This window comes from Protopterus annectens, chromosome 1.part1, assembly GCF_019279795.1.
Source record: "Protopterus annectens isolate FY-2018-M chromosome 1.part1, PAN1.0, whole genome shotgun sequence".
NCBI classification, from domain to species: Eukaryota; Metazoa; Chordata; order Ceratodontiformes; family Protopteridae; genus Protopterus; species Protopterus annectens.
The window spans coordinates 845,973,092-845,987,465 of record NC_056726.1 but is presented as its reverse complement, the minus strand read 5'-3'; the positions used below and the strand labels follow the sequence as shown (position 1 = coordinate 845,987,465).

At 39.6% G+C, this 14,374-nt stretch overlaps 1 protein-coding gene across 1 annotated transcript in view; it reads left to right on the top strand.

Moving 5' to 3' along the window:
- LOC122815150 (probable E3 ubiquitin-protein ligase HERC1) overlaps positions 1-14,374 on the top strand; it is a 5,886,073-nt gene that overhangs the window by 4,180,543 nt on the left and 1,691,156 nt on the right. The gene's annotated exons all lie outside the window — the stretch shown is intronic.

Below are 14,374 nucleotides of genomic sequence, written 5' to 3'. Positions count from 1 at the left end.
TCTCCAGTTTGCTGCCATTACAAGTGTCCTGTCTGTACTCACTTTCATGTCATGTGCCTTCAGTTTTGCATTGCATTACCCTGTCTTTTGCTGAAGTTCTTGCTAAGAGTCTTTATGTAATGCCACATCGTATCCATACAACAACTTTGTTGATCTGTTCTCTCCAGCTTGTTTGCTAATATAGTCCATCACCAGTAGGCTCAGAGCTGAACGCTGTTGCACACTCACTCATTCCCACTGAGAACCCCTCTTTGAGACTGAATGCTGTTCATACTTCTTATTGGGTCCTTATCCATAGCCTGCACTAATTCTACCAATGTTTCTGGGACTTCAGGCCACTGTAGGACTACCCAAATCATCTTTCTTTGAACTTTGTCATATGCTTTCTCCATGCCTAGGAATGCCCAGTTGGAATCTTTCCTCATCTCTATCTTCTTGTCAACTGTCTGTCTCACTGCAGACATTGGGTCAGTTGTGCTGCATCTTGAACTGGATCTGAACTGCTCATCTTCCATTTTACTTTCTACTACCCATCATATTTGCTTATCAGTCACTGTCTCCAGAACGTTCATACAGTGTGACAGCCGTTTGATTCCTCTGTACTACCAATAGTTGAGAATGTCCCCTTTCTTATTGATAACTGGCATTAGTATGCTTATTCTCCAGTCATATCAGATACAGCTTTCTGTCCATATTGCTTTGAGTATCCTCAGAAGTCATTTCTTCCTTCTCTCATCCAGCATCTTTCTAATATCTGCTGTAACCTCATCTAAGCCTGCCACTTTCATTGACTTCATTTCCTTAGTGCTGTTCTTATTTCTTCTAGGATAGGCTTCTCTTCTTCTTTCATTGTTGGTGTCTGGGGCAGTACAGCTTCTGTGGGGTCTTCTTCATTCAGTAGATGCTGGAAATAGTCCTTTCATCTGCCATTGATGTCCTGTGGACTGGTGAGCAGATTGTTGCTGGCATCCCTTGTGAAGGGTGTCTGACTATCTTCTTTATCTTTCTGTCTTTGTTTTGCAACCTGATATTGTTTCTTTGCACCATAGGTTCATAGGTAGGTACTAGGCTATTGGCCCTATGGCCTATATAAGCCTAGCCAAACGGTACCCTGGCTTTTGCCACCCAAGAAAATTATTTTCCTGTGCCCCTGTTAAGCAGAGCCACAGAAGTGATCCCCGGGGTGAATTTCCGATCTCCCATCCAATCATCAAGATTTTTCTTGAAGAGTGCTAATGAGGAGCTTTTTTTGATATAGATAGGTAGTTTGTTCCAGAGTATGGGAAGTCTCTGGGACAGGAATCTATCCCTCCAGCATGTTCTGTTTATTGTGGTGACAAGGTTTAGGTCCCTAGAGTTTGTAGCTCGGAGGGACTGGGATTTCTTTAAGTGGAGCTGGTCCAACAGCTCTGGGTTTGACATAGCTGTGTATATTAGGCAGAGATCGCCTCTGAGTAGGCAATATGCGACAGAGTAAATCTGGAGTTTTTTGAGACAGTCTGCGTAGGGCATCTGTTTGAGGCCAGCAATCTTCTTTGTGAGGTATTTCTGTGGCAATTCCAGTTGTTGTAGATGTCTTGTGAGGTACACACCAAAAGGGGCGATGTATTCTACAATGGGTCTAATGAGTGATGACGAGAGGGGAACAATGACCTCTTTTTTTCCAGGATGAGAAACCTTTTGTGATGGTGTGCCACGTAGAAGGATTTCCTGACTACTGTGGCGATGTGATTATCAAAGGAGAGACTACTGCCCAGCTGTATCCCAAGGTCTCTTATCACTCTTTCGGTGTTAAGCAGACTACCGCCTATGTGGTAGTTCAAGGGTACAGAGTTTTTACCCAAAGGGATGACAGTGCATTGAGCTTGAGGCCATGGCTTTGACACCAGGCGTCTATCTCAGTGAGGCCCTTTTGTAGGATGTCCACATCGTTTTTTTTTAATTATGTCTCCTAGTTTGCAGTCATCTGTGAACTTTGTTAGCCAAAGACCTTCTGTGTTAGCCTGTACGTCAGAGAAGTAGATACCAAACAGGAGAGGACCTAGGACTGAACCCTGTGGTACTCCACTTATCACTGGTCTGAAGGTGGATTTGGAGTCTGCTACTTTCACAGTGTGGGTTTTCTCAGTGAGCCAGTTGGCAACCCATCTTGTGACATAGGGATTTATACCTAGTTTAGTGAGTTTATCTAAAATTCTAGAGTGGAGGATGGTGTCAAAAGCCTTGGCGAGATCTAGATAGGCTGTGTGAACCACCTTACCCTCATCTACAGTTTTTGTGACCGCTTCAAAGAAGTTTATCAGGTTTAGGAGACATGATCTGCCTTTTACAAACCCGAACTGGGTAGCGTCCAGAGTTTGGAGATTACCAATGTCATTGTTTATAAGTTCCATGATGATACGTTCCATAGCCTTGCAGACCAGGCTCGTCAGGCTAATGGGACAGTAGTTCCCGGGGTCCGTGGTGGCTTCCCCTTTGTTGAGTGGGATAACCATTGCTGTGCGCCATTTAGTGGGCACAAAGCCTGAGGTGAGGCTATGATTGAACATGGTACTTAGGTGGGGTGCCAGTTCGTTCTGTAGTTCATGTAGAATGCAGCCTGGGATGTTGTCAGGTCCCATGGATGCTGTGTTTTTGGCTTTGGAGAGTGTGTCTTTTACCTGTGCAGCCATGATTATAGACACTTTGCATTCTTCCAGTATAGAGATGGGCCCTTTAGGGGATGAGAGAGGGGTAAAGTTAGCACTGAACCTATCTGCCAGGATGTTGGCAATATCAGTTGGTTCTGTATATTTAGTGCCGTTGTGCTGTAACTCAGAGCAGATCTGAGTGTTGCCAATAAGATTATTGACATAGCTATAGAATGCTTTGTGGTTGTCTTTAGAATCGGTGGCGATTTTGTTTTCGTAACTAGCTTTGGAGGATTTTATAAGGGATCTCAGCTTCTTACTGAGGCTGACTACCGAGTTCCTCCAGTCATGGGATTTTACTCTTTTTTGCAACAGTTTCTTTCTTCTGTTGTAGAGTTTGTTTATGGCATCTGCTTAGTCACTCTCCAGAAGTTGGTAGAGTGCCTGTAATGCCTTGTTCTTTACTATTGCAACTCCTATCTTGGCTTCTGTCAGCCTACCAATATCCCTTCAAAACCTGGTCTGTCTTTTCTATCCTCAACTTTTTTCCCGTAGTACTGCTTTCTTTTGATGATTTCCTAGACTTATGCATTCCAGCAGCAGCTTTCCTTATGTACCTTATTTTCATACCTGGCCCAATCCATATCTGTTCTGTAGCCCTTGCACATGCTGTTTGAGGTGCTGCCATTCTACTTCAGCTCACCTATTTCCTTTTTTTTCTTGAGATACTAGAGCCCTGAGTGGTTCTTTAAAATGTTGTGCTTTCTCTGTAGTCAACTTCCAGGTCTTCAGCCTATTCTCTGTTGACCTTAGAGCTTTGTCTGACCTCTGCATTCAACTGATTGTGGCGTTCAGTGGTTTATGCTGTGATCTGATTGTTTCACTGGGAATGTCTTTGCAATTGCTTATTGTACCCCACTGCTCTTTCATTACTAGGAGAAAGTCTACTTGAGTTTCATGTCGGCCACTCTTGTATATGATCTTGTGATTGTCTGTCTTGCTGAACCAGCCCTTGGCCACCATCAACCATTTATCAGACAGAAGTCTAGAATGGCCTCTCCTCCTTTATTCCTGTTGCCCCACCAACGTGGACCCAAGCAGTTATCATATCTTGTTCTGTTTATTCCGATGTTTGCATTCAGGTCACCCAGTATCAACACCAGTTCATGTTGTTCTGCTTTATCTAGTAGGTCCTGCAACTGCTGTCTGAATGCAGTCTTTTCATTACAATCACAACGTGCTGTGGGGCATAGGCTGAGATTATGATTAATGCCCAAGCATTATACTGGAATCTGATTGCCATGAGCCTGTCACCAATTCTGATGACATCCCTCACTGTCTTCTGAAGCCTGTCCCTCCACCACAATTCCCACACTATTTCTAGCCTGTCCTCTTCCTGAGTAGTAGACTCCAAATCAAGTAGCTTTGCTGCACTGTCTTTTGGCTTTTCCCGGTTAGGGGTCGCCACAGCGGAGCTCCGGTCCGCTAATGATTGGCAGTAGATTTTTACATGCCGAGTTGCCAGCCCTGACGCACAACCTTCAACGAAGGTACGCCCATTCACGCAGTCTCCACACACAAGACGCTCTAGCTGAGAATCGAACAGGACAACGTCATACTGTGAGGCGACAATGCTACCACAGCACCACCACCGCAGCTGCAGTTCCATTTTGTCTACTGGATACATAGGTTGTTCAGCTTCCTCCTTACCATCATGTCATTCCACTTCCAAGCTATGTTCTGAACCTACACTGAGTATAGCAATTCTTTGTTTATATTTGGTAGGTTGATTGTTTTTTGCATCCAGCTTTAGTTCAACAGAGCTATTCCAAATAACTCAAGTTGGGAAACTGGACACTCCCCACATATCTTTAGATTCCATAAAAAAGCCATTTTAATTCTTTCCTCTTATCCTTCATATATTCTCCTAATTAACCATATTATTATATCAGGGAATGCAAATGTTTCCATTGTCCTACTCATAAAATCCGAGGTTACTCTATCAAATGCTTTCTCTGCATCAAGACCCATTAACAACAGCGGTATTTTCTTGCATTCTTCTTCCTTCTGGATCATCATTGTACTATTAATTTTGTCAAATGTTTGCACCCCCCTCCCAAAATCACATTGAGCTATGTATTTCAGTTTTGGCAACAACTTTGCCATTCTTTTAGCTAGTATAGACATAAACACTTAATAATCATGGTTTTAAATTAAAATGAGTCTATGTGTATGTAGCTGGGTCTCACGGGTCTGTACTGACTTTAGTTAATATAGCCATCACAGCTTTCTTCCAAGATGATTGTTTCCCCTCCTTTTAAAATACAGTTAAATAAAATTTTACTAAGCTTTAGCAGTTTCTTCCATCCCAAATTCCAGATTTCCACATGAATGCCATATGTTCCTGGAGACTTTCTTGAAGATTGATTATACATTACTGTTTTATCTCATCTCCTATCTTAACTCTTAGTTGTTGTAACTTATCTACCTCTAACCTTAGCATAATTAAGTCCTCCATAATTATTTCTTTTTGTGCTCTTTCTTCATTTCTATGCTTTGTTCAAATGTTCATAAAAATTCTGAAATATCCCTATTACCTGTACACAATCTCTGTTTGTTTGTTTTTTTTTTTGTGATGGGCTCCCTAGGTTTGGTGATAACCCTTTCTACTTTGTATTGCCTTATTGCCTAAGTCATTGTGCTGAAAGTTTTTGTGTTATGAAGTTATCAAAAATAGTTGCTTAAGAAAATTTTTTTCTAAACTCATGCATATTATCCACATACTCCCTTATTTTCTTTTTAGCAGTCTATATCTGTGCCTCATCTTGTTCTGTGAGATTCCCCTTATTCTGAAATACTTTAACCTTTATCAGCCCCTCTAAGTAATTCCTTTTGCTTCTTATCCATATAACATTCCCTTTTATTTCTACCCTATGTTTAAAGTCTATTTTCATTTTATCCCACTTACTAGGTATTCCTTCTGAAGTTATTTCTATCCTCCCTAATAACTCTGAAATAATTTCCACCATTCATTCCTTAAATTCCTCTCTTTAACAGGTAGGTAGGAAAGCACCATTGTTTTATTTCTTCTTAATTCCCCTCCATTTTTATCTTGGATTTTATTGGTGTATGATCTGAAATAGTTATTGGATGTGTGTTGTAGCTTTCACTCAAATGCACATAGTGCTATATAGTCTAGCCTAGTTACTTTTCAGGGGAGATCTGTATTTTGGTTGTAGTACCATAAGAGGCCCAGTTAGATTCAAAAGTAGTCAAACCACAGACCTAAATCCTGACAATCAGATAAATAAAACATGGTGGAAGTACAGGTTTATAACCCAGTGCTTCTGTAATCTGTGAAATAAATTCCCCTACATGTTAAGCAGTGAGACGTATTATCTTCCTTAAAATGCAACCTAGATGACTGGATGGGTTTTCACAAATTTACTCTGAGGCTGATTGTTATCACCCTTCTGGAGAAAGGAGTAGTAGTCTGATGGAGAGTACTGGAAAGGCTCAATAGCCTTTGAATGTGTATGAATCTAAGACTCTTTATAATGGTTAACGTTCGGTTCTTCATTGTCAGCCTTTAATTAATAATGATGCCTAGATTTCCACAATGAGACATTTTCCAACTAGTCTCTCTCTCTCTCTCTCTATATATATATATATATATATATATATATATATATATATATATATATATATAATATATATATATATATATATATATATATATATATATATATATATGATTAAGAGAGAGTAAGAAGCATTAGTGGATGGACAGTGGCAAGTACCAGCAATGCTTTGGTCTTAGCTGGTTTAGCTTTAACTCATCTGGTCTTGAGGAGTAGATGGCTAATTAATACCCATAGCTTCCTAAACGAAGACTTTTAAGCCAGGAAACCATGTCCTTGTTGAGAAGTTTTCTCCCGCATCCTCTATTAAGAGAGCATTTCATTTGATTTGTAATATCTCATAAACTGTGTAAGTCACTCAAAATATAAAACATGAAGGTTGTTCATTAGGTGATGGGCTGCAAACTGGTGTTTGTATCAAAATGTTTGTGATAGCATCAAATTTATATTGCAGATCTATGAAGGAAAACGCATTTTACTTTCCAAAATTAATATTATGGCCAAAGAGTTATATTTCTTTAAATGTGTGAGATCGACTCAGTATATTAGTGGTGAAATTCCCTGTTCAAGAACTGTCCAGTGATGTATGACAAGATGGGATGGTACACTGATGATTTGTGTTATTTCACAATCAGTGCAATGAATATCTAATTTTAATAATATTTCAAAACAACAATGTTAAGCTGCAACACCTTGCATGATCGATATAACTATGAGTGACTAATTTTTGTGCTGCAGTGCTGTATATTAGATGGCAGCATTTTGTTTCCCCGTAGGCTACACAGCTCCTTCAGTATTAATGCTGATTTAAAAATATAGCTAATATGCATAACTGTTTTACAAGACAATATTTATATTTTGGATGCATTCACATTTCCAACCATGTTTTAATGTCAATTTGTAACTAATACCCATAGCTTGCAGTTGCTAACCCCAACATGATGCTGTCACACTCCAGTTCTATATAATTAATATAAATGTGGAAACGTAATTTTTTTCATAATCTTATGCAAGCACTCCTCCATACTTCCAGCTTTGTGCTTCCCAAACTGACTAATTCACAGTGCAGCCCAGTAAATCAGTTTAACTTTTAAATGGCACTTTTCACATTTGCCCTGCCTTTCATGAGATGTTATGTTTATTATTAAAATATAGTTTCACATTAATACAGTGTATTTTTGTCAAATGTTTATATTTGTATCTGTATTTGACTTTAGTGATAATTTTCTTCTAACATCTGCTGCTTGCATACATTCCTCTGTCATGACAGTTATCACAATCCAGTTTTGCTTTAATAATGTAAAGGCGTAAAGTATCTGTTTCAAACACTGTTCATTAACTAAAGCCATGTATGTCCCACAATGATGCTTTCAATGCTACGATATTGTCAGTGTGCAGATGCCAACTACCTTCCTAGCCTACAACCTTCTTTGCTTGAAAAGTTAATATTACTATAATAATAATAATAATAACAGTAATAATAACACAGTACTCAAGTGTATTAAACTTCACTTGTTTTCTAACACCTATTCCCCAATTTGACAATATCAAATAGTTCTGATTTATTAATACAAATATATGCAATATTTCATATTTTTTTAATCTTTTGCAGTCATCAGTAACTGAAACCCTATAAATCCCACAATGATGATTTTATTGTTGATATCTGTCATATCCTGTCAGCTTGAAGGTACCACCTAGTTTCAAAACTTACAGTGGTCTGTTCATAAAATATTGTTTTCAGTATTAGAGTAATGTTAATACAGCATACCTTCAGTATATAGTTCTATTTCTTGATGTGCTTCGCTTAATCAGGTCTCTAAGCTGCTTGCATAGCTCCCCTAATATGACAATGCCACTCAGCATCATATTCAGTTTTTGATTTATTAATGCAAATATGGAACATATTTCATATTTTCATAACCTTTGGAAAATGCACTTTAGTATCACAAATCATTTACCTCTCACAGTGATATTTTCATTTAGGTTGCCTAGCATATCCTGCCAGCTTGCAGTGTCACTGGCTTCCTAAGTAAAGCACAGTGTACTTTCTGTGAAATGTTAGTCTCAATGTTAGAATAATTTAGGACTTCCAAGATGGCTGCAGCTTGAGTAACAGCTTAACTCCAGCTCTCCAAGTGTGAAAACAGAAACCCAACAGATAAGGCCAGTAGACTTTTGTATTTATGGGTACATTTCAGTAACTGGCTAGTAAGTGTACTGCCTGGATGCCAGGAAAAAAGAAATGCAGAGAACCTGAAAAAAATCAACTACAAAAAGCGAGGAAGAAACACTGAGTGGGGAAAGTTTTGCAGCCCTTCACCAAAAAGCAATGCAACCTCCAGACATATGAAACACTAATGGAGTATGTCAACACAAACAACAGACGGCTAGAAAAAAATGGAAGAAGCTTTAAACAGATATTCAGATGAGGTGATAAAGCTGCAAAAATCAGAGGCTGAAATGAAGAAAAAGCTGGCTGACTATGAGACTGCTCAGGAAGAGATGTTTAAAGAAATAATAGAATTAGAGTACAGAACACATAGGGAAAACCTGAGATTTTCAGCTATACCAGAGAAGCTGGAAGGAATAAACTGCATTCATTTTATGAAAGCATGAATAAGCAACTGGACTGGTAGTTGAAAGGGCACATCGTGTGTATGCTCCAAACCTGGCAATGAGAAAGCAACCTAGATGTTTAATACTAAGATGTAATCCTTCTGGCAGGAGGAGTTGATTCTGACAAAACTGTGGCAGAAGAACAAAATACTAAAAGTGGGAGACAGCAGTCTGTTTGTGGAAAATGATTATTCACTGTACACCGGGCAGAAGAGGATTAAATTCATTCCACTATTCAGGGAATGTCGACATGCAGGTGTGAGATTCAAACTGATGTACCCAGCTGTCTTCAAGGTATTCTTCCCTGGAGAGACAAATTTGGTTTTTGATGAAGTACACGCTAAGGAGAAAATACAGAAGTTTGTGCAACAAAAAGTGAGCTGTGAAACAGAAAGATATTCTGCTTCTTGTTCTTCTGGTAATAAAGATCACAGAGAGACTGTACCTGTGAAACCTTTTCCACTGTTTCAATGGAAAATGTTGGAGAGAAGGAAGGGCCTATAACAGCTGACTAAAAGAATTGCATTGAAAATGAAGCAGAGACGGATTTAGGAGATGGAGAAGTTCAGTAATGAAACCAATAATTTAATGTGGGATTATAATGCATTAATTCTATTTGTGAAATATGGTAGAACAAGAAAATCTGGAAATATTGGGCTTTTTCAGAATATGTTGGACTTTTGGGGGACTCTGAAGTATATTCCCTACCTCATGTCATTAATGTTCAGAAAAATGCTGTGGGGAGGGGAGGAGAGGGGAGAAGGTTAACTGTAAGTGAAGAAAACATGTTTTTCTTAATAGTACTATTTTTTATACTGTTTGGTTTTCTTTGTGTGCTATAAAGTAAAGTTTTCTCAGTAGTTTTTAAGTGTAATGGGGATTATAAATAGGTAATGCTTTCTTTTTTCCCTTTCTTTCTCCCTTCTCTCTTTATTCTTGTTTAGTTTAAAGAAATGTAGGCACCGCAGTGTAAAAAAAAAGCCTGGTTAAAAGAGCATGACAAAAGAAAAAAATATTGTGGATGGGGAAATGACTAGATTGAAGACCTTAGATTAATTTAGTAACATGTTATAAGAGAAAGAAAGTAAATGAAAAAGAATATTGAATATTATGAGGCTTTTGTCTAGCAAATGAATTTGTACTTAGTAGCAATTTTGTATCTGGCCCTCATGTCTCCATGGAAACAATATGATAAAGAGAAATTGACTGTCTGGTTCTTCTGTCTCCATGGAGACAGTCTGATAATGAGAAATTGTCTGGTTCTCATTTCTCCGTGGAGACAATCTGATAAAGAGAAATTCATTACAGTCTGGAGGAGAGTGATTGGCTGGGGGAAAAAAAGAAAAGAGAAACTGGCTAGATAATTTTCTCTGAAAGCATTAAGGGGTTTTCCCAGCTGGGAGAGCTATAACAGTAAGACAGAACCAATTAGCTCTTAGAAGCACAGGCTGCATCACGCGTCTTAGCGTGGATAACCTTTCTTTTAGGTTAACTCAAGTCTGTCAGTGTGGCTGCTAGTTTGGGACATTTGTTTCTATTGCGAGGGTAAAACTTCAATATTTGTAGATATATACAGTTTTTTTGTTAGTGTTACATTAAGGATTGATATCAGAGTATAAGCAAAGAGAAAGAAATGGGGGGGGGGGGAACTTAACGAAAGACCAGCATTGGTAGAGTTTTTTTAGTAGAATCTAGAACAGATTTTTTTAGTAGAATCTAGAACAGAAGCTGCCATTAAAAAAGCAATAATTAGTAGAGCATATAAAATATTGCATGATAACTATAAGTATCCATCAGAGGAGGTTAAAAGGATTGGCAAGAGTGACTGGATAAGCAATTCACAAAGAAACAATGGGAGGATATATGTATATCTCCCAAATATGCAACAAAATGTAGAAGATTTAGGATTTTTGCTTGGAAATATTTACATAGATATTTTTATATCTCAGTTAGAGTCCAGAGAATTTTTCGTTAGGTAGGCAGCAAGTGGTGGTGTGATAGGGAAGAAAGTGGGAATTCAGAACCTATTTCCTGGGAGTGCAGTGACTTGGCGGACTTTAAGGATTCAGTCTGGGATCACTGTTGGAGAATGCTGCGTGGACAGATTGTTGTCATGAGGGAGATGATTTTTCTGAGCTATGATACAGTATCAGAATTGCATAGTCATGGTAAGTCTTTGCTGTAACTAATTATGGTGGCTGCCAGAAAAGCAATTACTAGAAAATGGAAATCAAAATCTAAACCAACTATACTAGAAGTAATGAATATAGTAAGAGAGATAAAACAACTGGAATTGAGAACTTTAGAAAAAGGCATGAGCAAACTACACAGGAAAAATGAGAATTGTAGGAAGAATACATACAGGGGAGGAATGAGGTTTAAAAGAAGGCAGGACTTAAATGAGCTATGTAATGTTTGACTGAAAATGATTGGGTATGTTATAAGTGATGTATAATGTTTGCAACTGAGAGAGTGTCAGTACAGTTTGTGATGTAAAATACTTGGAACTAGGATTGTTTTCATTTATATAAATGTATGATTGCCTGTGTTGTAAGTGATGGTTTAATAAAAATGTTAAAATGTCAATATTAATATATTATGCCTTCAATACACATTTCTCTTTTTCACTGTTTTTGTCATGCCAGAGTATGATCTGAAGTTGCTGTTTTCATTTGATCTTCAACCTGTGGGAATACAGATCCAGTATGGATCTGACTCTGCTGCTTTTCCAGCATTGGATTTGAGCTCCAAGCTCCTCCCCTACTCATAATGCCCCTCTCTCCCTCCTCCCCTCAGATCTCATTTGCCACGCATCTAGCTAGCATCGTGGTTCCTGGTAAGTGAATTATTAACATTTCTCTGGTCTACTTAACTTCTTTTTGGCTCCTTTAGACTGTCTTTATTTCTAATTTCATCCCTACCCTCTTGTGCCCAGACGTCGGTCCTCAAAACCTTCCAGAAAGTATGTTTGTGCGACATCTGACATTATGGCAGAGACCCCCCAAGCCAGGGTTTTGGAAATGCACAGAGTGTGGCCATAAGCTTCCCCCTTCTGATAGCCACACTCTGTGTGTGGTTTGTCTAGTTGTCCCCCAGCTGGATACCTCCTGTCCAGTCTGAATGGAATTCATCGGTCGACAGGAAGAACAAACTGATCCTGAAGGGCCTCCTTCCTCAGAGGCCTCTGCTTCCACTTTTGTTTCTTCTGCCGCCCCAGCCTCTGGGACTCAACCTCCTGCCAAGAGGGCCGGGGCCAGCAAGAAGCACAAACAAAAAGACCAGGATAGGCCCAAGAAGTGGTCCTCTGACTGTGCTTCCTCGGTTGAGCTTCCTGCTGAATTTCATCTGGCTCCCAGCCCGGGCTCACCTCGGCTCCAGTTGCCCTGCTTTTCCCCATAGCAGGAGGTCTTTCTGGGCCATTACCCTCTATCGGTCTCTCCTCGACACCTTTCCAGCTCCATATCCATGGTTTCCTCCATACGGTCCACCCATAGTCTTTCTGAAGCCGAGGTGGACAGGATGATGCAGAAATTCATCCGAACCCAGATCCAGATGGGAGTCTTGCCTGCCCCCTCCTCCTCTGGGGCTGGGAGCATACGGTCCACCTTTATTCCCATTGCTCCTTCTCTGATATGACCTCTGGCTTTGCAGTACTTGGGCCGAGGCCTCTCGGCATTGAGGGTTTGGTGCTGATGGTACCAGGTATCTCAAAGCCAACCATTGCTATGAGTGGTTCGGCTCCGACTAGTTCGGAGCCGTAGTACCCCTTTTTTCCATTTTTGCATATGGGGTCAGGGTGTCACTTCAACAGTGACAATCATATAGAGCTAAGGTTTATACCACTGGGTGGCTAACCCTGCCATGGTTGTTCTTCCATGCCACACACTTGTTCACACACTCACACCTGTGGCCTATTCAAAGTGTCAAGTCTATCTACTGCATGTGTTTGGAATATGGGAGAAAACCAGAGGAAAGTCACACGAACATAGGAAAGACATGAAGACACTGCACAGGAGGCACTCCCAGCTGAATTGAACTGGGGAACTCTTGCTCTGAGGTAAAATGCTATTCACTGCATCACTCTAAATTATTGTGTTGCTTTTGGATGACCATGGCAGGACTCAAACTTACAATCTTCTGATCCGAATTCAGACGCATTCTTCATTTTTTCCCTTGTTAACAAGTTCAGAAGGAAAAACATGTGTTCCCAAAAGATATGAAGTTGAATCATTCAAGGAAAGTACCTGCACTTTCAAATGCTCAATAAAGATCAGGTGGTCCACAGTGACAGAAACCACAAAAAGACTATGTAGGACTAAGATGGACTATTGATTGCAATTGTGTACAATAAGGATGTTGTTAACCACTCCAGTGAGGATTGTCTCTCTCCTGTGCTTAAATATAAACCCAGGCAGACAAGGCTGTACCAAGCCATGTGGAATATAAAACACCTTTTCTGTAACCCTTTAAGTAAATGAAAGGTTTGAAAGATGGCAGTGACTTTCCATATGGCTTCTTGGGGATTGGCTCAATCAAAGTCTGTTTTAATACAGATGGAAACACCCTTGCCCTTAGTGGGTTACTAATATTTCAGAGAATAATTAGGTATAGCAATCTGAGACAGGCTCATTACCTTCACCAGGACAAGTTGGACACACAGCTGAAACAACAAATGGTTGTAATGAAACTCAGTCCATCATAAGTTTTGATCGTACATCTTAGGCAAACTGCCACACTCATTAGATGAATCCTGGGGAAGGACTATCTTATCTTGGAAATCTAGTCTGCAAAATATTGTGCACCCTCCACACAACTATTGCAGGTAAAACTTTTGGGTAGTCATACAGACTGGCCTGTGCAACTTGCTGACTTTCCTCTTCAAACAAAAATGTGTCGTCCTTAGAGATGCCAATTTGATATAAAGCGCAGTATTCATCCAGAACAAGTTTTCCCTCAAAAAGGCAGATCATGTCCATCTTTAAACCATCTTTCTTAAGCCATCAGTCTCCGTTCATGGTCAAACCATTGTTTATTTGTAGCTGAAGCCCTGCAGCATAATTTAGCTTGGGCAAATCAGATCCAGCATAGCTTCAGTTTTAAGCGGTGTATCGTCTGCATTAACTCTGTCAAAGAATTGTTCAAAGTCTGGAAATAATTTGTATCTCTAATATCTTTACATTTGACTAATTCCATATTGACAGACTGACACAGGAGAAAGTTGGTTTGATGTGGAGTAGGTAATGGTCAGTATAAGAGATCGAGCCCCCCCCCCCCAAAATAAATCTGTGGTTTCTAGACAAAGCTTGAAAGATTAACTACATTGATTGTCCAAACTGAAGGGGATCAGCGGAAACTAGATGAGTGAAGTGGAAGCTCTTTAACAAGCCTAATAGCTCCACAGCAAGTTCATAATTCTTGGTGTCAACCCAGGCTTAAAGTCCCCCAGGGTTTTCATTAAGGGGATTCACATGCAAGGTCATTTGG